The 25,295-nt window shown below is 39.1% G+C and overlaps 2 long non-coding RNA genes across 3 annotated transcripts in view; one reads left to right on the forward strand and one right to left on the reverse strand.

Moving 5' to 3' along the window:
- LOC309511429 overlaps positions 1 to 25,295 on the forward strand; it is a 138,346-nt gene that overhangs the window by 55,984 nt on the left and 57,067 nt on the right. The window lies entirely within an intron of this gene.
- Positions 7,515 to 11,129, reverse strand: LOC309511435. Of its 2 annotated transcripts, none has more exons than XR_014210617.1 (3): positions 11,104 to 11,129; positions 7,758 to 7,980; positions 7,515 to 7,661 (listed from the first exon to the last, which is right to left on the reverse strand). It is a non-coding gene; the product is annotated as an uncharacterized lncRNA (long non-coding RNA). The 2 variants fall into 2 exon arrangements; XR_014210618.1 differs by lacking the exon at positions 11,104 to 11,129 and adding an exon at positions 8,123 to 8,294.

Below are 25,295 nucleotides of genomic sequence, written 5' to 3' on the forward strand. Positions count from 1 at the left end.
TTTTAATGTGAATTATTTGACGTCAATAGGCAGCTCCAAATTATTTTTTTTAACAAAGTTCAGATAATTAACAGAAGTGAAGAGCACTCAGCAATCAACGATAAAAGGGTATACGGTATATAGATTCAGCAGTCTCACCTCATTTCGTTGACAGTTTAACAGCATCCCTCCACCACCCCTTCTCCACACTTCTAGTCATAACCACTTACATACGGGGGGAGTACTCTGGATTGGGGCCAAACTCGGAGCCCTCCCCCCGGACAGCATGCTAAATACGCATTAAACTTTACTCCCTATAATTGAATGTGAGTGTGAACTCGTGAACTCCCCTTTCACTTAGTATATTCAGTTCTCCCTCACAACATTGTTTTGTCAGTGTCTTTTTACTTTAGGACTGTGGATGAGATCAATTGAGTTTTCTTTTGATAAATCTGTGTTTAGCTTATTATTAGTAATTTCACAAAGATGGAAATCACAATATTTAAATTCACAAGCTTATTAATATATTTTAACTTATTTTGTGAATTGTTGCCATAAATAACTTTTGATTGTCAAACTATTGTGATTGTAAGTGCACACTATTAATGACAGTACAGTCAAGTTCACCTCAAAAGCATCTTCGTCTTGGCTGACTGTCTTCAAGTCCTGTGCTGCCACTGATGGTGTTTGGCTGTCAGAAGAAGGTGTGCTGGTTGTCCCTAGAGCTGTAGGCATCTGCTTTATTAAAAAAAAAAATATATAGATTTTTTTTTTTGTTGAAAGTTGTTAATTGTTAAGTAATATATCCAAATGTGCTTAATGTTACCGCTGTTTTTTTAAATTGAAATGGCTTGTTGATGGAGGTAACATAGACTCCTCTTCTGTTTTGCTTTCTCTGCCTCCATTTCTCCTTCAGGATGCGGTGCTACGGACAGTTGGACAGATGCAGAGATGTAAAATGCATCCTCAGATAAGCAATTTCTTATGTGTCTGTATTTTGTGAATTTTCTTTTTCGAAGAAGAATAACATTTACCAAGAGACATTTAAATATAACATAATGTGATTGTTTTACCTTTCTTTTAGTGATACGTTCTGCATCGCTAAATTCCCTTAAAAGTGCGGTGTGCGTGTCTTTGTAGGTCGTTATGAAGTCATCAAGTCTGGTCAGTCGTCTTCCTTTAAAGCGAATTTTTTTCAAATCCCACTGACTCTTCTCCATAATTCCTTGAGTCTTATTGTCCTGAGTGAAATTCTGATAATACAATAAAAGGGCTATAGTATCTTAACTAAGGACTCAGAGTAAAGTAATAGGTTCAGACATTTAAACATTAGATTGCATATATTCATCCAAATTATTCCACACCTGGCATTTTTTCTTTGAAATCTTTGAAAAATTCTTTGAGAATAGATTGTATGGAGGTCCTTCACCATGCCTGCCCAGGTCCCCTGAAGATACAGTATAACATATTATTTTTACATCTTGTTTGGTCATCTTTTAGGGAAACTTTTCTGCATACTCTAGATTGTATCTACACAGTACTTAAAACAACATTTGTAAAAAGCTGAAAGTTATCATGATGGTGAAAGCAGAGGAACTATAATGAGACCACAATTGAGAAGATCCACACCCCATGAATAATGACTTTGCATAACAAATTTTTTTTTTTTTTTTTACATTTATTTTGGTATAGCAGCATGTACATCACAATTTATTACAGAACTGTAATAGTTGCATTTTTCTGCTGTTCAATTTTCTCTTTTAAGCTAATACAACAATAAAATAAAGGATACACAATTACACATACAACAATTAATATAAAATAATAAAATAATAACAAATATTTTTACAACTTGAGTGAGGCAAGGTTTACCAAATGCTCCGACTATGTGTTGAGGGTGATTATTGTGAAATCTCTGTACATGTAAGGGATTATAGGAGAAAGCATAATATAGTTTCCAATATGTAAAAGGGGAGAGTTGTAGGGAAGATTACAATGACATTCTTCATTCCCTAGGAAAGAGTCTTTTGCTCTATACCACTACAAAGTCTGGCCTTAACGGCCTTACATATTCTACCCACTTAGACCAAAATTTAATGAACACATTTTTCTGAAGACGGAGGGAAAAAGTAATTCTTTCCATAACAAATATATCATTTACTATGTCCATCCATTCTTGTATTGTGGGGGGTTCAGGAAGCAACCAACGCCTTGTGAGTGCTTTTTTACCAGCAGATGTTAATATGCCAAATAGATATTCATCCTGCCATCTTGCCTGTAAATCCACATTTCCTAAAAACATTGTGGAAAAATGCAAGGGAAGGGTAATGTTAAGTATGTTTTCCAATGCTTTATGGAGCTCTGTCCAGAAAGGTTTTATCACTGGACACTCCCAGAATATGTGCCAGTGATTGGCTTCCTGAAACCCACATTGTCTCCAACATTTGGAGTGTCCCTTTTCAATATGCGCTTTTTGTTTCGGAGTAATAAAAAATCGGACAAGACATTTCCACCCGAACTCCCGCCACATATGCGAATTAGTACATTTCCAGGGGAATTTACACATTCCAAGCCATTCCTCCTTTGATATTGAAAAATTTCCTTCTTTTTCCCATTTTTCTTTAATATACTCCGTGGAGTTATATTTTTTTATTCTGAGTCCTTTATAGAATCTAGATATGACACCCTTTTTTAAATCGTTTTGGTAGGTAGCCACAAATATCCTCAATATTGGATCATCTAAGTCTGTTTTATTTTTAATGTTATGTTCAAAGTGATTACGTATTTGAAGGTATCTATAAAAGTCTGATTTCTCAAGGCAATATTCTTTCTTTAGGCTTTCAAAATCTTTTAAGTGTCCTTTTTCTGTAAGGGAGTAAAATGTTGTTATCCCTTTTGAAACCCAAGACTTGAATCTATTATCCATTCGATTAGGTTTGAATTCAGGATCATAGGCACACCATTGAATTATTTGTAATTTGTGATTCAATTTATATTCTTCTCTTATCGTATTCCAAATTTTTAACTGGGCTTTAATGAATGGATTTTGCACTGTATCTATACATTTTCCCAAGTTTTTATATGTTAATAGTGCCTGAATTGGAGGGTCAGTTATTATTGATATTTCAATATCTTTCCACCTAGCATGATATTTTGGATTGCATATGTTAATTAAAGGCTTACTTTGGGCAGAATAAAAATAATTCCTAAAATGGGGTAATGCCATACCTCCTTCCTCTGTTGAGAGCTGTAATGTTTTGAATTTAATCCTGGGTTTTTTCCCTTGCCAAATATATCTGGAAATTATCTTATTCAATTCAGACCATTGTTTTGAAGAAATTTCTACAGGGAGTGCTTGAAATAAATAAAGATAACGTGGAAGGATGTTCATCCTTACAGAGTCGATTCTTTGACTAAGGCCAATGAAAGAGATGGAGTTCCATCTATGCATGTCACTTTTAATTTTTGTTAAGAGTGGATCAAAATTTATTTCTGCCAATGTTAAGATTTCTTTCGGTAAATATATCCCTAAATATTTCAACGAGTTCTGACTCCAATTAAGGTGAAATTTCTCTCTAATATGTTTTGGAGGCATATAATTAAAGGACAAAGTTTGTGTCTTCTGAATATTTAATTTATATCCTGCATATCTGCCAAATTGTTCTAGAGTGTTCATTAGTTCAGGAAATGAGATAGTGGGTTTACTTAAATAAATCAAAATATCATCAGCATATAGGGCCAGTTTGTGATCTTCTCCATTTATGTTGATACCTTCAATATTTTCGTTATTCCTTATCCACTGCGCAAGAGGCTCGATATAAACCGCAAAGAGCAGTGGTGAAATTGGACACCCCTGTCTTGTTCCACGTTCTAATATAATGGTGTCTGAAAGATACCCATTTATTTTTATCCGGGCTGATGGTTTACTATACAGCGTACGGATGGCCCTGACAAAATTCGGATGCATGCCAAATCTTTCAAGAACCTTATATAGGAAAGACCAGCTCACCGAGTCAAAAGCCTTTTCAGCATCTAAACTGATAAATAGGGCTTCAAGTTTGTTTTGTTGGATATGATTTAATATGTGCAATGACCTTCTAATGTTATCATGGGTTTGTCTTTGAGATATAAACCCAGTTTGGTCATTATGTATAAGCTGAGGGAGAATCTTTTCCAGTCTTTTGGCAAGGATGGCTGTGTATAGTTTGTAATCAACGTTCAAAACTGAAATGGGTCTATATGAACTGCATTCTAATTGGTCCTTTCCTTCTTTTGGGATAACTGAGATCACTGCCTCATTCCATGATGGAGGCATTTTAGCTTCCAATAAAGATGTATTACATGCCCGAAGAAGATTTGGTGTTAATAGAGTTTGGAAAGCCTTATACCACTCTGACGGAAATCCGTCTGGGCCAGCAGACTTATTCGCCTTGAGCCTGGAGATGGCATTGTTTAACTCTGTCTCAGTTATTTCATTTGTTAATGTTTGATTTTGTTCCTCTGACATGACTGGTAAATTGAGGGAATCAAGGAATTTTCCAATCTTTTGCTCATCCTCTAGATGTGGTTGTGTGTATAGTAGCTTGTAGTACCTTTTAAAAGTATTTTGTATTTCAACCTGTTTATATTGTACTTTTTTAGAGTTTAGGGTCCTTATTTTATATACTGTCTTATCTGTTTGTTGTTTTTGCAGTTTCCTTGCCAAAAGTTTAGTTGATTTAGAGCCTGATTCATAGTATTTCTGTTTTGTAAATATCATCTTTTTTTCAATTTCCTGTGAATACAATATATTTATTTCATTTCTTATTTTCTTTATTTTAGTCATCAGATTAAGTTTTTGTTCCCTTTTGTGTTGTATCTCGAGATCTTTTAATTCCTTGTTGAGATTCTTTAGTCTTAATTGTTTCATTTTCTTTTCATAAGCACAAAATGATATAATTCTCCCCCTTATGACTGCTTTTAAGGTATCCCATACTATAGCGGGGTTAACTTCCCCATTATCATTTTCTTCAAGAAAGACTTTTATGTCATCCTTCATTTGGGTTTGAAATTGTGGGTTATTTAGGATGCTTGTATTTAGCCTCCACAATGTTCTTCCCGGGTTATCACTAATTTGTATAGAACAAGACAGAGGTGCATGATCAGACAGATCAATAGAACCAATATCACAGCTCTGTATTCTATCGCGATCTCTCTTTAGTACAAAAAAATAGTCTAACCTTGAATATACGTCATGAGGGTGTGAATAAAAAGTATAATCACGTCCTAATGGATAAAAATCTCTCCAAAGATCTAGTATGCCCAGCTCTGCCATTAAGACATTCATTTTTCTATGCAATGATGTGGCGGCTGTATTTTTTGATGAATCTAACTTTGGGTTGAGACGAATGTTCCAATCTCCGCCACATATGACAATTCCTTTGGCTCCTATCATTAAATCAAATATTTTCCTATAAAAAACAAAATCACTTCCAGGGGGGGCATAAATGCTACACAGTGTTATGGTAATATCATCTATTTTCCCTGAGATTAGTATATATCTCCCTTCCTTGTCTGAGACCTCTGAAAGAAATTCAAATGGTACTTTTTGTGAAATTAAAATTGCTACACCCCTTCTATGTCCTGACTTATATGATGAATAATACACCCTTGAAAACCCCATTCTCTTTAGTTTTTCATGTTCTGCTGATGTGAGATGCGTCTCTTGTAAGAACACAATCTGTGCGTTCTCCTTTTTCATTTTTGAAAGTATTTGACTTCTTTTAGCTGGGTTCAAAATCCCATTCACATTAAATGTGATAACTTTAACCCAAATAACAAATAATAAACAAGAACAAAACTGGAACCATTTTAAACAAAACGCCACCGTTAACGATTAGGAACAGTTGTTTCCGGTGTTGAGGCTCGTTTCAAAAGAGCCTTGTGGGGCTTTACACAGTCCAAACCCCAGTAAGGGAAAATCCCACGTTGAAAGTGGGGCCCTAAACTAGTACTTTAATAAAAATAAAATAAATCGTGGACAACTCGCCAAATTACCAGTCCCGACTCTTTAAAATAACTGGAGAGTAGAACTGTACGTTAAAGTTCACATCGATGTATAAAGTTGCATGGCAATCGAAAGGTGAAGATTAGCAGTAGGCATCAATTGAAACTTATCTACATTTGGTGGATGATCATTTTCTGAATTTCTGGAGTTTTTCTTTATATTGGGAATGGAAGGTTTTCTTGGTTTGTGAGCAGCTGTCCTCAGCGCCAGATTCTCGATCAGCACCCCGGACTTGACCGTGACCGCGACGTCTTCTCACTAGCTGCCAGGTATTTATGAGCTCGATCCCCTCTTGGTCCATAGTACTGGAGGACTTCACCACAGTAACTGGAAAACCACGTGAAACCATGTCCCTCGTTGCCTCCGTAGCATCCTGATACAGCCGGGTGCCGTCATCATAGAAGACACGCATCTTTGCTGGGTACGGTGTCTGAAATTTTATTTGTTTTTCTTTTAACAATTTCCTGACCTCAGCGTACTCCCCGCGTTTCTTAAGGACTTCAGGAGGGAAATCATGGTCAACATAAAAGCGGGTGTCGTTGCAAAACACTTCCTTTTTCTGCCAAGCTCTTCGAAGCACCTCTTCTTTCGTGCGATAACTCCCGAACTTGATTACAATAGACCGTGGCTTTGCTTGCGGGTTGTTGGGCTTCGGTGCTAGTGCACGGTGTGCTCGCTCAATACCGAGTTCTCTGTCACTGGGAATGTCCAATGCATTTTTCAATATGTTGTCCAAAAAGCCAACCATATCGGTGCCTTCTTGATCTTCTGGTATGCTATAAATCCTTAAGTTGTCTCTCCGCGCACGGCCCTCTTGGTCTATTAACCTGGCTTCCAGGTTAGCCTGGCGCTGTGTTAGCTGCTTGATTAGCGTTGATGCTGCCTGAAGCGCGTTCTCCGTTTCATCGATTCTCCCTTCTGCTTCCTCTAGTCTGTCATTTGTTCTCTTCAATTCTTGTTTAATATCGGAAAGTTGTACCTTATTGTCCCTTCTAAACTCCCGGAGTTCGTTGAGAATACATTGCAGGCTAACTTCAGCGCCAACTTCACCATGTGGAGGTGAACTCCACATCAGCGATACCTTGCCTCACTTCAGGGTCAATTTCGATCACATTCATCGTTGTCCTACTTCTAGTAGTAACCCCTTTCTCCATTATTACATAAGGTATGCACCAGGGTTTGCAAAATAGGGTTTTTTGGGGTTTATTTCACAAAACCGTCGGGAGCTCGAAAATTAGGCTGTCATCCTCTTGGTGGCGTAACCGGAAAACGCATAACAAATTTAATGTGAATGTGATTAGTAGATTTGGAAAATTTCCTTGAAGGAAGACTATGTCCATGCCTGGCAATGGGGCCAGAAAACTACACGGTCATGTCAAGAACAACTTGACTGCTAAATTATTGTATTAACCAAAGATATCTTTACGTTTTTCTCTGAGTGACTCTTTCAATAACAAAAGTGTAACTGACCCAGCATCATGCTTGTCCAAAGAGCTGCATGAGGCAAGAAGTAGGCAGCCAAAGTGGAGATGAATGTCTCACTGTAGTACACATTTGGATCCCCTTTTTTATCGAGGGGTGCAGTGCCTATGACCTCCATGAAATGTCTGTGAAAAGACGTCTGACTGAAGGTGTCCTAAAATATGAATTTTGACATGATGTCCACATGAGTGATTTTAATCAGGTTAACAGAAGACATGATTTCAAGACATTTTTCATGTTTACTGTGTACCTCAAGGTCCTCAGGAACAATGCTGCTGTCATCAACAGCTGATTCCCCAATGGTGGTCAACAAAGTCTGGATGTTGTTGAAGTGCTTCTCAACATTTTCAGAGCTGCATGGGCTTGAGAAGATGACAGTGCTACTAAGGAGCATTTCATCAAACTCAACAATGGAACTTGCTGTGGTCAAAAGTCCAAAAACATGCATGGCCAGCTTGTAGTTCTTGGGTGCACTGAGAGAGAAATAAAAATAACAACATTGTCATAAATCATCATGAATAATTTGTTGCCATCAATTTGATTATCTGTTTTATGAAAAAAAGTTTCATAGGCATAGGTTCAGTATAAGATATTATAATTAAAGGTTTTACTTACTGCTTCTTACACAGGGATTTAGCATTTTTCATTATATGGCTTAAACAGCGGTGGACAATAGGAAGACTGAAGTCTTCAGTGGTGCCTTTCCCTGTCAATATTTGAAAATAACTTTGGAGCAAGGCATTGAGGTTAGTTTGGCAGAAGACGAGTGAGATTGATTGCATGAGGACCATGGATCCATCACATATGATCATGAGTGGACTGATGTTTTTGTGTCCATATTGCTTGGCATGATCTGTCTGGAAAGCACTAAGAAAATACATTACATATGAGGTGGTGTGGTCACAGGTCACATACGTAGCTACTGGAAAAGGAGAGGAACCCTTATTTGGGTTTCGGACCACCAGCTCGTAAACATAAAAAGGACCTGTGCTGTGTTTACTTTTCTTCACAATGCTTCCTGTTGCATCAAGATAGACTATGTCTTCTTTACATCTTTGGTGGAATATCTTAATGCTTTTCTTCGACCAAAGCATCACACCCTTAGGATGGAGGATCACTTTCTGGATAACCTCATCTGGCTCATCTCTTTTTTCGTCTACCATCATCTGGAGACTAAGTGTTTCATTTTTATGTTTCCTGTCTTTCATTCTTTGTCTCCAGGAAATGGATTTCAGAACACCTGGCGATGGTGCCTCATCTCGACAGCCAGACTCTACCACAGATTCTTTAAAGTCCCTGTAAAGGCAATTCTACAAAAAAATTCTAAACACATTATAAGTGCTAGAAATGTATTGCTAAAACATATTACAAAGACTGAGAACTGTGAAGTACTAAATTGTGGAGTTAGACCGTTAAACAGTTTTTCACCATTGCTGTGAGCCGGATTTTTTGGGCGGTGCTAAAACGGGGGATTGATGACGCACTGCGGCCCCCTGAGCTTGATTGGGCCCCTACTTGATGACGCACGGCGTCACTAAGCCTATCGGCGCTCAATCGCGAGTTACTATAGACAGCCTACAGTTTGCTAGCTACTATGCCCACGGCTCTGGCTATACCTTCGTCATGTAAATGCGTATTTCCTGGATGCAATCACTTAGAAAACAGATCGGTGTCCTTATTTCAATTTCCGAAAAATGATCATATCAAGAAGAGGTGGATTAATCTTGTGAAGAGCTAACGTTACCTTGATGGAGAGCTGATGATCACCACCACACCCGCCTCTGTAGAGATCAGGATAGTTTACTTTCGTCGGAGACAACTGGAATTCACTGATAATCCGCTGTTCCTGGTGAATGGGGCCGAACCGACTATCTCCCGCTGTCCGCCTCGGCCTTCATCCTCCCGTCGCGCCGACATGCGCGAGTCATATTTCCCGCGAGTGGGCGTGGTTTCAGCGCAGCCAGCGGACACGCCCCCAGCGTTTGAGAGCTGAGACTGCTGCTAATTTTTTCGAGATTTTGATAGCTTATTTTATTTACTTGGCGGCTTTTTTAATCATTAAAATTGGGCTGGGTGGCTAATAACACATTTTTCGGTGGTATGACAAACTCAGAACACATACTTAATTTTGACTTTACAGGGACTTTAAGGTTTTCCATTTTTTTAAGATAGAGTGCCCTTGGTAGTGTTGTTTGCAATTGCTGATGTATTTCCTTTTGGTCATCAGCTCTAACCGGTCGCCTTTGCAGCTCTGTTTTACTGTGAACTACCATGTCACCACTGAACAACACCTGTGCTTTAAGTGTCTTCTCACTGTGCACAACAACATCAACTTCTACAGGGCAGTCAGTGAACAAGCAATAGCCAGAGCATTTAAAAGCAGGTGTGTTCCTGGTTGATCCTTGTATTTTAACCCTGTGGCCTCTAAAAGCAAAACTGCAATGTGGATGGATTGTGCGAATGCCTGAAGAGATAATGTTAGTCCACTGCAATCCCTTGAAGTGATCCTTTTTTTGTTTTTTTCTTAGTTTTTTCCAGGCAGTTTGAGGAATAAAAAAAAAAGAAGGTGGTGCAGGAACACTCTCTGTAAAGAATTCATCTTCTTTGTCAAGATTGACTTCATCGTCAGTATCACTCCAACTGTCACTGTCTTCCACCTTGGGATATTTGTTTTGGATCTACAAGAGAATAAACAGTAATAATAGAAAGTCATACAATATATCATTTCAAATCATTTAATTTGTGTTTCAACATCTGTGTTATTTTTCTAATAGTAAATGTGTATAAGTTTAAATGTAAATAAAATAATCTCATCACTTACATCTTCCTCCAGCTGACCTTCCTGTGCAGTGTCTACTGTTAAATCTTCACATTCTTGTATTAAGTCCTTCTCCCTCTTATGGTCTTTTTCATCTTCCTTTTGAAATGTAGTCATCTCTTGTGTAACTTCTTCCTCCTTTGCGCCTTCTATCTTTTGTACATCTTCCTCTCCATCGTCCTCTTTTAGCGCTGTCTTCACCTCATTTGAGTCCTCTATCTTTACATCCACCGGCCCAAACTCTTTATTTTTTTCAGATTCTTTCTTTCCCTCTTCTGCTTTTAAATCGTCCTCGTCTTGTATGATGTCCTTCTCTTTAATTTTTTCTTTTTCATCTTTCTTTTGAAAATCACTCATGTCTTCTTCTGCTTGTGCAACTTCAGTCTCTGGTGCATCTTCCTTTACATTTTTGTCCGCCTTAACATTTTTCACACTTTCATTTTTGTATGCCCTTTTTAGTTGATATCTATTTGTGGATGTATTTGATACACCCAAATATTTGCAGAGTTCTGTCCAGAACTTGTGGTCTTGCAGAAGACATTCCCCTGTTTTTTGCTCAGATAATGACTCCTGAAGCTCCTTGTTTGAAAATATCTTCAAAAGATATGTATCGTTTTCTGGACTGTAAAAGCAAATGTCTTTGTGTTTTACATACATAATGTCAATAACATAGCAGAAATAAAATTTTAACCTTATAATTTAATATAGGCCTAATGCTACAAATGCTAAATTACTTCCATTAAACTAAAAACATTATACTATAGTTCATTATACTTACCTTTCCAAATGTTTTGAAGACAATTCTGTATATACAATTGAAATAAAACACACAATTAATGTTTTTTCTTTACTTGAGGATTGAGGATTTTTTACATTTTAAAATATAATGTGGTTTAGTTGGGGAGCTATTTGATATAGTGCTTGTAGTTACAATAGGCTATACTGTACGTTCTTGCACCAGTAGGCTCAGGAAGACCTTCTTCCCTGGGCCTGTGACCCTGCTGAACTCCACACCACAACTCAAATTGCACCTATACCTCTTACAGAACTGCTTCAGTACTTTACTGGACATATTATTTGCACTATTTGTATTTTGCACAGACAACACCTGTTTAATATTGCTCTATATAAGCAACTGTATATGTTGCTATACTATGCAAAATGCATGTTTCATTACTTGTGTGTCTTGTGTGTCTTTAATGACAATAAAGTTAAATGAAATTAAATATGATATGTACTCATATTCTCAGGAAACTAATGATAAAAATCATATTAATTAACAAAGAAGCACTAAACATTATTCAAAACAACCACCGAAATAAGCAAAAACGAACTCACCCATTTTTTCGTCCCTTTGTCATTACTATCTTCTGATCAAGTATTTTTCGCTCGGTAACTTTTAGGCCACAATAGCCTTAGGTTTCAAAACTAATAGTTTTAACAAAATGTAGATTTGAAAAGACAATTGTTTTAAATAAAAGCTAGGCCTATTCGTATCTTAAAAGAAAAAGTGAAAAGTAACGAGGAGCTGTCGTTCAAGTAACTTTACTTACACCGTTTGTCAAATTAGCTAAACTACATGAGTTATGGCTTATAAAATAAAAAAACAACCGTACACTTTTCTCTCTCCAGCAGATGGCGGTATATATATATTCACCTAACGCCTATATATTCAGAAACAACTCATATTTAAAACATAAACATAACCAAAACATATTTAATTTTGATCATCATTAGCGTTTTTTCCCCCCAATAAAAATAATATTTCATATATTCTAAGGGTGTAGTTAAGTAAGTTGGTAAAAAATTATAATAATTAATATCCCCCAAAACACAGCATAGATAGATAGATAGATAGATAGATAGATAGATAGATAGATAGATAGATAGATAGATAGATAGATTTGATTTGCATTTTTTATGAATTTATTAAATATTGCTATATAGCCAGGTATACAGTATATGACTTTGACAGTTAATTATTAAATAATAAAACAGTAAAACAACATGAAAATCACCACAGTGGTAGTCTGAGAGATGTAGGACAAGAATCTGGTGGAGTTTGCAGAAAACAATTTGATTTAAAAAAATTATGAATTTATTAAATATTGCCTATATAGCCAGGTATACAGTATATGACTTTGACAGTTAATTATTAAATAATAAAACAGTAAAACAACATGAAAATCACCACAGTGGTAGTCTGTGAGATGTAGGACAAGAATCTGGTGGATTTTGTAGAAAACAATTTGATTAAAAAAAATTATGAATTTATTAAATATTGCTATTTAGCCAGGTATACAGTATATGACTTTGGCAGTTAATTATTAAATAATAAAACAGTAAAACAACATGAAAATCACCACAGTGGTAGTCTGAGAGATGTAGGACAAGAATCTGGTGGAGTTTGTAGAAAACAATTTGATTTGCATTTTTTATGAATTTATTAAATATGCCTATATGCCAGGTATACAGTATATGACTTTGACAGTTAATTATTAAATAATAAAACAGTAAAACAACATGAAAATCACCACAGTGGTAGTCTGAGAGATGTAGGACAAGAATCTGGTGGAGTTTGCAGAAAACAATTTGATTTGCATTTTTTATGAATTTATTAAATATTGCTAAATGCCAGGTATACAGTATATGACTTTGACAGTTAATTATTAAATAATAAAACAGTAAAACAACATGAAAATCACCACAGTGGTAGTCTGAGAGATGTAGAACAAGAATCTGGTGGAGTTTGCAGAAAACAATTTGATTTGCATTGTTTATGAATTTATTAAATATGCCTATATGCCAGGTATACTGTATATGGCTTTGACAGTTAATTATTAAATAATAAAACAGTAAAACAACATGAAAATCAACACAGTGGTAGTCTGTGAGATGTAGAACAAGAATCTGGTGGAGTTTGTAGAAAACAATTTGATTTGCATTTTTTATGAATTTATTAAATATTGCTATATAGCCAGGTATACAGTATATGACTTTGACAGTTAATTATTAAATAATAAAACAGTAAAACAACATGAAAATCAACACAGTGGTAGTCTGTGAGATGTAGAACAAGAATCTGGTGGAGTTTGTAGAAAACAATTTGATTTGCATTTTTTATGAATTTATGAAATATTGCTATATAGCCAGGTATACAGTATATGGCTTTGACAGTTAATTATTAAATAATAAAACAGTAAAACAACATGAAAATCACCACAGTGGTAGTATGTGAGATGTAGGACAAGAATCTGGTGGAGTTTGCAGAAAACAATTTGATTTGCATTTTTTATGAATTTATTAAATATTGCTAAATGCCAGGTATACAGTATATGACTTTGACAGTTAATTATTAAATAATAAAACAGTAAAACAACATGAAAATCACCACAGTGGTAGTCTGAGAGATGTAGGACAAGAATCTGGTGGAGTTTGCAGAAAACAATTTGATTAAAAAAAATTATGAATTTATTAAATATTGCTAGATAGCCAGGTATACAGTATATGACTTTGACAGTTAATTATTAAATAATAAAACAGTAAAACAACATGAAAATCACCACAGTGGTAGTCTGTGAGATGTGGAACAAGAATCTGGTGGATTTTGCAGAAAACAATTTGATTTGCAATTTTTATGAATTTATTAATTATTGCTGTATAGCCAGGTATACAGTATATGTCTTTAGCAGTTAATTATTAAATAATAAAACAGTAAAACAACATGAAAATCACCACAGTGGTAGTCTGAGAGATGTAGGACAAGAATCTGGTGGAGTTTGCAGAAAACAATTTAATTTTATTATGAATATTTTTTTTTAAATCTGCAGACACCAACCGCATACACATTGAGCCTACCACGCAACCTCGTGTAGACGCGCAATATGTTTTTAAGCGTAGATGGCGCGACCGCGTTTCTCAAAAGCACAGATGGCGTGACCGCAGTAGTACAGACCACGCAGAGAAGAGCAGTCTGTGGATACTGTAAACACGATGGCAGCGCTGGTAGGAACGGTGAGCCCTTTTGACGGCGAGACATCAACCCATATTTGCAAATATACTATGTTAACAGTTGTAGGACTCCCTATTGCCTCTCTTAGGCCCCGATCACACCTAACGCGTTTTTCAGGTTCGAAAACGCGAGGTGCACAGCACTGCCCAATCACACAGAACGAGCAGTGCGCTGCGTTTTTTATGTTGCTTGGCAACCACTGAAACAACTGTCCTGTCAGTCAAGTAAACGTCAAATCAGCCTTTTATTAACTTTATTTACTTTCTGTTCACATTGTGGTAGTTACGGTTCGTGAACTCGTTAAGCTCCTGGTAACCCACGAGAGCACCAAAAGTTTATCCTCCATCATCGCACTCTCCGGGCGTTCAAGCAACTGTAGCTTTCATCACTAAAACGGAAATCCCGCCTCACCATTCATTCGATTGGACAGTGAAAAAAACCGCGATGACGTCGGGCGCTTTTTCCGCTTGGAGTTGCTTTTTTTTTTTTCTTCAAAAACGCGAGGCGCAGCAGGCGCTTAAACAGCGCGCAGAACGCTCGCTGCCATAGGAAACCCATTGAAAATAGGCGCCTCGCACTGCCAAAAACGCGTCAGGTGTGATCCCTATATTTGTCCTGACGTAGATGCTCTCCCTGACATAGATTGAGAAATGCCAGTCTGAGTTGTAGGTTGTAAATCGTTTTTTTTTTTTTTTTTACACTGGTGGCTCATCCGATTTTGTTGTGTTATCCTCTTCATCCGTCTCTCCCCCCATTTCACAAAACTGAGTAAATAGAAAGTTTTAAAAAAGCTAGCTACAGTAGCAACTGAACTCACGCTGTTTCATCCTGGATGTGTGTGGATGCGTGCGACCGATCGACAGCACAGGCAGTTGCTAGGCGATGGGCGATAAGTTGAGCTTCCAATCAAATAAACGCCTGGCATTGGCCAATCCACTGTTTAACCGTTTTTACCTGTTTATGGACACAGGATTGGATGTACACAACCATGAAGAAAACACAGTAACAGTAGAAGGAAACGGTTTAATTTGAAACCAGGAAATTCTACTTTAGAAGTGCATTTTCAAAAAAAAAAAAAAAAAAAAAAAAAAAAAAAAAACGGGACAATTCGTGTCCCGGGAAAGAATATAAATTTTCCGGGACTGTCGTTCAAAAAAGAGAACAATCCCTGGAAAACCGGGACGGGTGGCAACGCTAGGTGTCACAATCATCAGCAAGGAGCAATTCTCCAAGCTTTGGAAAAGAACAGACATGCCCGAGTGGAGATCATGCACTCTGAACTTGAAGACATATACAGGTGAGAAGATGGGGGTGCTGGGACAACTAGTCTCAGGAAGAGTGACATGCCAGGAAGTAGAAACAAACTGGCGATGGTCGTAGTAGAAGGGGCAGGGCCAAACTTGTTGGGTCGCGGCTGGCTGAGTGACTTAGGGCTGCTGCCACAGCTGGTAAATAAAGTTAAAACGACTCCAGCTCAGCTGTTGTTGACGCTGTGTGTGTCATGGTGTGTGTGCTTCAAGATTATGACGCAAGTGCTAAGATTCCGATTGGCCAAGAGAAAAAGTGCTAAGATTCCGATTGGCCCAGAGAAATGTAAATTATAAGAATTATCCAATAATGTTTCGCAATTCTAGCCTGCATGGCAGTTTTTTTTAGAATTTGTTTGCACAGTTAGCTGGAGGGCAGAAATACTCCAAGCTGGACATGAGCCATGCGTATCAGCAGATCATGCTTGACACAAGTGCAAAGAAATATGTCACTATCAATACACACAAAGGACTGTACACGTACTGTAGGCTACCATTCGGAGTAGCGTCAAGCCCAGCCATCTTCCAACGCACCACGGAAGGAATCTTGCAAAACATGCCACACGTCACAGTTTATTTGGATGACATTTTAGTCACAGGGACTAGTGAGGAAGAACATCTAAGAAACCTGGACGAGGTATTGTCTCGGCCAGAGCCATAGAGAGAGAGAGTTGCGACACTCTTTGATGTCGCCGCTATGACTGTCACGTGGTTCATGTAAGCCCCAATAGTTCCAAACATACGCTGGCTGTCATGCTCTTCTATGGGACAGACAGCAGCGATTGCATTATTGAACGGTAAATATAAAATAAAACACACACCCAAGTACTTTTTCAGCTGTTATTGCATTGTTGCATTTTGTTAATGTCAGTTTTGCATTTGGAGATAAGTTTTAAGCTATATTTTTAAGCTACACCACTTGTGCTTGGTAACCTAAGACGTGGCTAAATATCTAATTTTAATATTTAATTAAATATTCTGTGTAGCTTACAAAAACAAACAAACAACAACAAAAAAACATTCTGTGTAGCCCTACCATGAAAACGAGTCCACTTTAAACCGCAGCATTTTCTGTCAGCAATGTATGACAAGTAGCCTAACGTTAGTGCATGTCATAAACGCATGCGATTCATTTTTGTCCAGCTTTAACGTGTTAAAATATTTATCGCAGCTTCCGTTCTTTCTGTCATCCTTTGGGTTATATTTACATTTACATTTACATTTAGTCATTTAGCAGACGCCTTTCTCCAAAGCGACTTACAGATTAGGACAAAATTCAGCGAGTCATCATAAAGAGGCAAAAGCAACAACAACGCAAGAAGTGCTCAAAGTACGAAGTTCAGGTATTATTCAGAGTAGCATAAGCCTGATAAGTGATGTTACAAAGGGAAAGGAAAACTTTTTTTTTTTTTTTTTTTTTTTTTTTTTTTTTTCTATAAGGTTAAGTGCTCACGGAAGAGATTGGTTTTCAGCTGTCTTTTGAATGTTGTCAGGGATTCTGCATTCCGGATGAGGGTGGGGAGAGCGTTCCACCAGCATGGAACTGTGAATGAGAATGTTCTGGAAAGTGATTTTGTGGCTTTCTGTGATGGAACCACGAGACGTCGCTCGTTGACCGATCGTAGGTGTCTGGTAGGGATGTAGACTCGTAGGAGTGAGTGAAAGTAGGAGGGAGCTGAGCCTGTGATAGTTCTGTAAGCAAGCGTCAGTGCCTTGAACTTGATGCGAGCAGCGAGAGGTAGCCAGTGCAGAGAGATGAACAGAGGAGTGACGTGGGCCCTCTTGGGCTCGTTGAAGATAAGACGAGCTGCAGCATTCTGAATCATCTGTAGGGTTTTGGTTGCACATGCTGGAAGTCCAGCCAGAAGAGCATTGCAGTAGTCAAGCCTAGAGATGACCAGGGCCTGGACGATGAGTTGTGTTGCATGCTCAGTTAGGAAAGGCCTGATTTTCCTGATGTTGTGCAGTGCAAACCTGCATGATCGAGCTGTCTTTGAAATGTGATCTGTGAAGGTCAGCTGGTCATCAAACGTTACTCCAAGATTTCTGACCGATCTTGATGGGGTGATTAATGATGACTCTAGCTGGATGGTGAAGTCGTGCTGTAGAGACGGATTGGCAGGGAGGACGAGAAGCTCAGTCTTTGCCAGGTTGAGCTGCAGGTGATGTTCCTTCATCCATGTGGAGATGTCCGCCAGACAGCTTGAGACCCGTGCAGCTACTGTGGGATCATCTGGTTGAAAGGAGAGGAAGAGCTGCGTGTCATCAGCATAGCAGTGGTAGGAAAAACCGTGTGCCTGTATGATGTGTCCCAGTGATGTGGTGTAGATGGAGAAGAGGAGGGGACCAAGAACTGAACCCTGGGGAACCCCTGTGGTCAGCTGATGTGCTCTGGATACCTCACCTCTCCATGCGACCTTGAAGGACCTACCTGTGAGATAGGACTCAAACCAGTGGAGTGAAGTTCCTGTGATGCCCAGTGATGAGAGGGTGGACATAAGGATCTGATGATTCACCGTGTCGAAGGCAGCAGACAGATCCAGGAGAATGAGGACTGAAGATTTGGAAGCAGCTTTTGCGATCCGTAGGGCTTCTGTGACTGACAGTAATGCAGTCTCAGTTGAGTGTCCTTTCTTGAAGCCAGATTGGTTGACATCCAGCTGGTTGTTTAGAGACAAGAAGGATGTTAGTTGGTTGAAGACAGCTCTTTCAAGTGTCTTCGCAATGAATGGTAGGAGAGAGATAGGTCTGTAATTGTCTACAAATGATGTGTTTAGCGTTGGTTTTTTGAGCAGTGGAGTAACCCGAGCCTGCTTGAATGCTGTAGGGAAGGTGCCAGTATGGAGGGATGAGTTGATGATGTGTGTGAGTGATGGTAGAAGTGTGGGAGAGATGGCTTGTAGAAGGTGTGAGGGGATGGGGTCAAGCGGGCAGGTGGTAGGGTGACTGGAGAGGAGAAGTGTAGATACTTCTTCCTCGGTTAGCGAAGAAAAGGAGGACAGAGGGATATTGGCTGTGGAAGGGGTCGGTCTGGGTTCCTGTGTGTGTGGAGCTGAGAACTGACTGCTGATAGCTGTTGTTTTGTTGGTGAAGAAGGTCGCAAAATCGTCAGCAGTTAAGGAGGAGGCGGGAGGTGGTGGAGGTGGACAGAGGAGAGAGTTGAATGTCTTGAAGAGTAATCGTGTGTTGGAGGAGCTGTTGATCTTGTTGTGGAAGTATGAAGATTTTGCAGCATGAACATCAACAGAAAAGGAGGAGAGGAGGGATTGATACATACTCAGGTCAGATGCGTCTTTTGATTTGTGCCATTTCCTCTCCGCTGCCCTGAGTTTGGTCCGGTGTTCCCGAAGAACCTCAGATAACCAGGGGTTAGAGGGAGTAGTGCGTGCTGGCCTGGAGGAGAGAGGGCAGATAATGTCTAGAGAAGAGATTAGAGTGGAGCATAAGGTGTCCGTTGCGGTATTCACATCCAGAGATGAGAATTGTGAGGGTGGGGGAAGAGAGGATGACACGGCAGAGGAGAGATGGGAGGGGGAAAGTGAGCGCAGGTTTCGTCTGAAAGTGACTGGTGGTGGGGGTGGGGGTGCAGGGGTAGAGAGTTGTAGACTGAAAGTAATGAGGAAATGATCTGAAACGTGGAGAGGTGTCACCAGGATGTTTTCTGTGGTGCAGTTGCGTGTGTAAACCAGGTCCAGTTGGTTGCCTGATTTGTGAGTAGCTGTGGTGATGAGTCGTTTGAGATCGAAAGAGGCTAGGAGAGAGGTGAAGTCTGTTGCATGTGGCTTTTCGAGATGAATGTTGAAGTCACCGAAGACTAGAAGTGGGGTGCCGTCCTCAGGGAAAGTGGACAGCAGCACATCCAGCTCATCTACAAAGTTACCCAGCTGACCTGGGGGGCGATAAATGACTACAATATGGATTTTAATGGGGGTTGTAAGTGTAATAGCATGATATTCAAATGAGTTGTTGTTGCATAGAGAAGAGAGCGTGGAGTATTTGCAATTGTTAGAAACGAGAAGCCCTGTACCCCCACCTCTCCCAGACTGGCGAGGGGAGTGGGAGAAGGAGAAATTGCTAGAGAGAGCAGCAGGGGTTGCTGAGTCTTCTGGACGAATCCAGGTCTCAGTCAGCCCCAAGATACTAAGAGTAGAATGAGATGCAAAGGCTGGAATGAAGTCAGCTTTATTGACTGCTGACTGACAATTCCATAGACCCACGGAAAGAGAGAGAGGAGTATGTGAGGATGTGAGGATGGGACGCAGATTGGCAGTATTGCGCTGCCTATTGCGCGTGATGAAAGGACGGTGCCGAGAGATAACAGGAATGTATTGAAAGCACATGTTGATGAAGGTGAACAATAAGATAAGTAGAGGGAAGAAAAAAAAAGGGGAAGAGGAGATACGCAAGTGCCTTTCTGGTGTCCTTGCTCGGTGGAGTCGCGCAGGTAGAGTCGCTGGTCTTTACCCGAGTCGGTCTTCACACGAGAGCTGAATGCTTCCGCTGACGCTTCCGCGGCAGCGTGCAAATTACACAGATATACAGATAATGCTCTCACCGCTTGAGTGAGTACAGCTGTTTCGTTCGGGCAATTAAGTCAATAACGGCAAAATGTGTCAAATCTAAAGTGCTAGGAGCAACGGCTTAAGTTACGTGCAAATTAGGTTGCTATAAACAGTTACATGTGTTTCGTTCGCGGCTATTTCTCTAAAGTGCCAATGCGTCTAACTGAAATACAGGATTATGTCAAATTAAAATTACAAAAGAACAAGAAAATCGAAGATGGCCTTACCTTGACTAAAATACAGCACTGAAAAATCAGGAGAACAAGGTATTCTATATGATCATGCTCTCCTTCACGCAAATGTTTTAAACTATCAATGCGCGAGAAGACAAAAGAGAACGCGCTGTCAGTGAATGTCCTCCTGAAACACACACACACACACACACACACACACACACAGAAAGACGCGTGCCAGTATCGCAGTCGACAGCGCGCCATCGAGTTCTCATAACACACACACATTTATGCCAAAATGTCAGTTTTGTCGAGTATCTTCACAAGAACAGTCAAATGAGTTAAATACAATCTTAAATGGAAGTAAAGAGTAGAGAATGAGATGCGTGAGATCCTGTCCGCAGCGGCAGGTATTAAAGTGACAGCAATTCTCTCTGTTAGTAAAGTTAACCAAAGAACAATGGGAACAGAGAAAATTACTAACTGCTCAATGCTTAAGGATTAATCTATTTTTCATTTATAATTTATGCAGTGCGGACTGTTTTATAAACGTATTCAATTTCTATATAATTCACATCGGTTAGACAGGTAAGGTACAGGTAAATATGACATTTATTATGGGTTTAAGTGAGGATTGTTTTAAGTTCACTTAAATTAAAAGTTGTTATATTTTTTTAGCCTAATAAATGTTTCAAATTTTGGAAAAATTAATTTTCATCGAGACATAAGTAGCTATATCAGTGATACTGGTCTTCATTCATAAAAATATGCCATTAACATGCTTGAAAATAAATGGTGCCAATGAGTGTGTGTGTGTGTGTGTGTGTGTGTGTGTGTGTGTGTGTGTGTGTGTGTGTGTGTGTGTGTGGACAGAGAGAGAGCAGAGGATCTGTAGACACTGTGAGGCCATCCTTAAAAATATGTTGGTTTGCAGTAACAGCAAAAAAAAAAAGAAAAAAAGGGACGGTAGGTCTATATTTTTTATATATATAAAAAAAATAATATAAAAAAGTATATATTTTAAATTTTTTGGTAAAAAAATCGGGGTCGGGTCGGGATACATTTTTCACCTATGTCTAGGGGCTGTTCACACCAGGCCACTTCATGCGTTTTCTCAGATCGGATTCCAATCTGATTTATCAAAACGATTCCATTTACACCTGGTTACATAAATGTGTGTTGTTGTTTTTTTGCTGATATAAATCTGATCTTCAATTCCCGCTATATGCAGATTTAATGGAGTGCACGTCACCGAAAGCCACGAGATGCATTATTTTATTGATCATTAGCTAAAATTTCTGAATCAAACCCCGCAATAAGAGAAAGCGGAAACAGCCCTGGTAAAATCATTTCGTTTCTTTACATTTAATGATGATGATTGTGTGTTAAGCGTCTGCGACTTACTTTCACTTTGATTTGCGATAGTTTGCACGTTGATGCAGCTTCTCATCTGCGGCGAGTGTGTTGCAGTAGCGTCGTCATATCTGACTAAAACATGACATATAGCCTATAACACGCTCTCGCATGTTTATTTTTTAATAAACCATATTCAACAACATATAAAAATGAAATAATCTTTAGAGTAAAGCCGCAGCCATCATTACCAAGCGCGAACCATTGACAGTGCGAACGAACGAAGCGAACTTAGCTTGCAGGCTGTAGTGTGATGCGTTAACCAATGGTGTAAACATAATCATAGATGACGCGCCACGGGTTTTTATTTAAAAGAAAGAACGTAGCTTATGTTTGTATGTAGGTCTAGGCAATTTATATTCACAATACTTAATAACTAATATTATTTTATTGCATTTGTATTAGTTGTTTTAAGAGTAAAAAAAATAATAATTGGGTCGGTACTAAATTGACAGAGTCGGTCGGGTTACGGCAAACAAGAATATTTTTAAGGATGGCCTGACCTACAGCACATCGAGATGAGTGTGTGTGTGTGTGTGTGTGTGTGTGTGTGTGTGTGTGTGTGTGTGTGTGTGTGTGTGTGTGGACAGAGAGAGAGCAGAGGATCTGTAGACACTGTGACCTACAGCACATCAAGGATGAGTGTGTGTGTGTGTGTGTGTGTGTGTGTGTGTGTGTGTGGACAGAGAGAGAGCAGAGGATCTGTAGACACTGTGACCTACAGCACATCAAGGATGAGTGTGTGTGTGTGTGTGTGTGTGTGTGTGTGTGTGTGTGTGTGTGTGTGTGTGTGTGTGTGTGTGTGTGTGGACAGAGAGAGAGCAGAGGATCTGTAGACACTGTGACCTACAGCACATCAAGGATGAGTGTGTGTGTGTGTGTGTGTGTGTGTGTGTGTGTGTGTGTGTGTGTGTGTGTGTGTGTGTGTGGACAGAGAGAGAGCAGAGGATCTGTAGACACTGTGACCTACAGCACATCAAGGATGAGTGTGTGTGTGTGTGTGTGTGTGTGTGTGTGTGTGTGTGTGTGTGTGTGTGTGTGTGTGTGTGTGTGTGTGTGTGTGTGTGTGTGTGTGTGTGTGTGTGTGTGTGGACAGAGAGAGAGCAGAGGATCTGTAGACACTGTGACCTACAGCACATCAAGGATGAGTGTGTGTGTGTGTGTGTGTGTGTGTGTGTGTGTGTGTGTGTGTGTGTGTGTGTGTGTGTGTGTGTGTGTGTGTGTGTGTGTGGACAGAGAGAGAGCAGAGGATCTGTAGACACTGTGATCTACAGCACATCGAGGATGAGGAACACTTTCTGCTCTTCTGCTCCAGATACTCCAGTGTAAGAGAAACCTTTCTGCCCAGATTTGAAACCTTGATTCCATCGTTCTTTGAACTGAGCGACACTGAGAAAATGTTCTTCTTACTGGGAGAAGATGATATTACAGCTGCACTAGCGGCTAAATATGTGTTAGCTATTCACAACGCCAGAGTCAGCTAATTCTCTAGAGAGACCCACTGTATATATTCATTTATTAGGTTAGATTGTGTTTATTTATCTATTTATTTATATTTACTATGCTACATATGACATGATCTATACATATATGTTTTGTTTGTTTGTTTTATTATTTATATATAATATGTTGATGCTTTGGCAACATTGTGTTACACAGTCATGCTAATAAAGCTCATTTGAATTGAAAAATTGAGAGAGAGAGAGAGAGAGAAAGAGAAAGAGAGAGTAAAGAGTAGAGAGAGACTAACATATGGTGTCTGTGACAGTTAGATTTGTGTATGAGAGGTAGATGGAGTGAATGTGTGAGTGAATGCGGGGATGAGTGAGAGTGAAGGGGATGGAGAACTCTTATTTGTACAGGAACTTTGCTCGTCTATCTTTCTGTGTGGCAAATCTCTCAATGACCCTTGTGTTGAAATCTGGAATGTCCCGTGTGAGTTTTGTCTCTATAGAGAGCATAGCCAGAGCGTTGAGGCGATCTTGTGCCATCGTGTTCCTAAGGAAAGTTTTTATCCTCTTTAAAGTAGAGAAGCACCTCTCTGATTCTGCTGTTGTCATTGGTGTGGTGATGAGGATCTTGAGAAGACTTACAGTTTCAGTGAATGTGTCTTGAAGGTTATTTTCCATTAACAACCTGAAAGAGAGCCAGTGCACCACTGCAATGCTGGAAGTCCTCATTTTCATAGATCAGGGACAGTTCTGTTTTAAGTCTGGCTTTGTCCAACATGGGATAGGCATCCACCGTGGTTCCTAGTGCTGAATCTGGGAACTTTCTGCTGTCTTGTGGGAACAAGTCTCCTTGCAACAGAGTGGCACTGATGAGATGATTGGTGAAAGAAAACCTCTCCTTGGCATGGCTCATAATGGTATCACATACCTATGTAATGATACATAATTGTAGAAAAGTAAGCACAGAAAACATTAAGTTTTCACATTTCTCAGTTCAACAATACAATAAAATCAGCATATTCATAGCAGTTACAATTTTGTTATTAATAAGTAAGTTTAAGTAAGCTTAAGTAAGTTTTATTAATTATAATTATAATACACAGGGCTGCAACAACTAATCGATAAAATCGATAATAATCGATTATGAAAATCGTTGTCAACGAATGTCATTGTCGATTAGTTGGTCTGCTCACGTCACGGGAAGCGTTAATGATGACGTCACTTTTATGACAACACAGTCACACGCGAAATGCCAGAGTAATCGGAGAGAAATGACAGTTCAGTCGGCGGCAGAAAAAGTCATCTAAGGCATGGGAGCATTTTACATTAACTCTGGAATCTGGAAGTTATGCAAAGCTGAGCTTGTGTGGCATGGAAGCACCACAATGATGCACGAACACATGAAGAGGAAACACGTTGGTGTCACGGATGAAGGTGAAACATCAGCACGGCGAGCAAAAACTGTATATCCTCATTATATGAAGATGTGAAAATTGTATAGTCTAGTTTAATTCAATACTACAGTGTAAACAGCTTTGTTTACTAACTTCGGGACAGTCACACTAGATCTATTTTGCATCGAGCATCAGGTTGCGCAATCAGTTCGCTCGGAACATAAGTGATGGATTATAATAGCGCTACTGCAGAAATAGGTTAAATTAAATGGTGTTTACAAAGTGAAGCACTAAATATAAAGACAGTTAATAACAGCAGCAGTAAAATATTGTTTTTTAGTCACTGTAGTCAGTGGTTTTCAGCGAATGCTTGTGCACTAATGCATAATTTTTCTTGTCCTTTTAATCAAGCCTATTAGCTTGTTGCGTAAGTTAACGTTACAGTACCTCCATTCTGCTCTCTTTTTATAGCATTAATGTTACTATGTAAGGGATAACGTTAATGTAGAGCTTCGCGTCAGGGTCCCGATCAGCCTGTCGGGGTTGTATTCGCTATTTCAACCGCCTCGCTCTACATTATCCCGCTTATTGCATGGCTACCCACCAAATAATTCAATAATTTGACACAAAATATTGATTTAAAAATTAGTTTATTGAT

Source organism: Leuciscus leuciscus (genome assembly GCF_965113295.1).
Source record: "Leuciscus leuciscus genome assembly, chromosome: 12".
NCBI classification, from domain to species: Eukaryota; Metazoa; Chordata; class Actinopteri; order Cypriniformes; family Leuciscidae; genus Leuciscus; species Leuciscus leuciscus.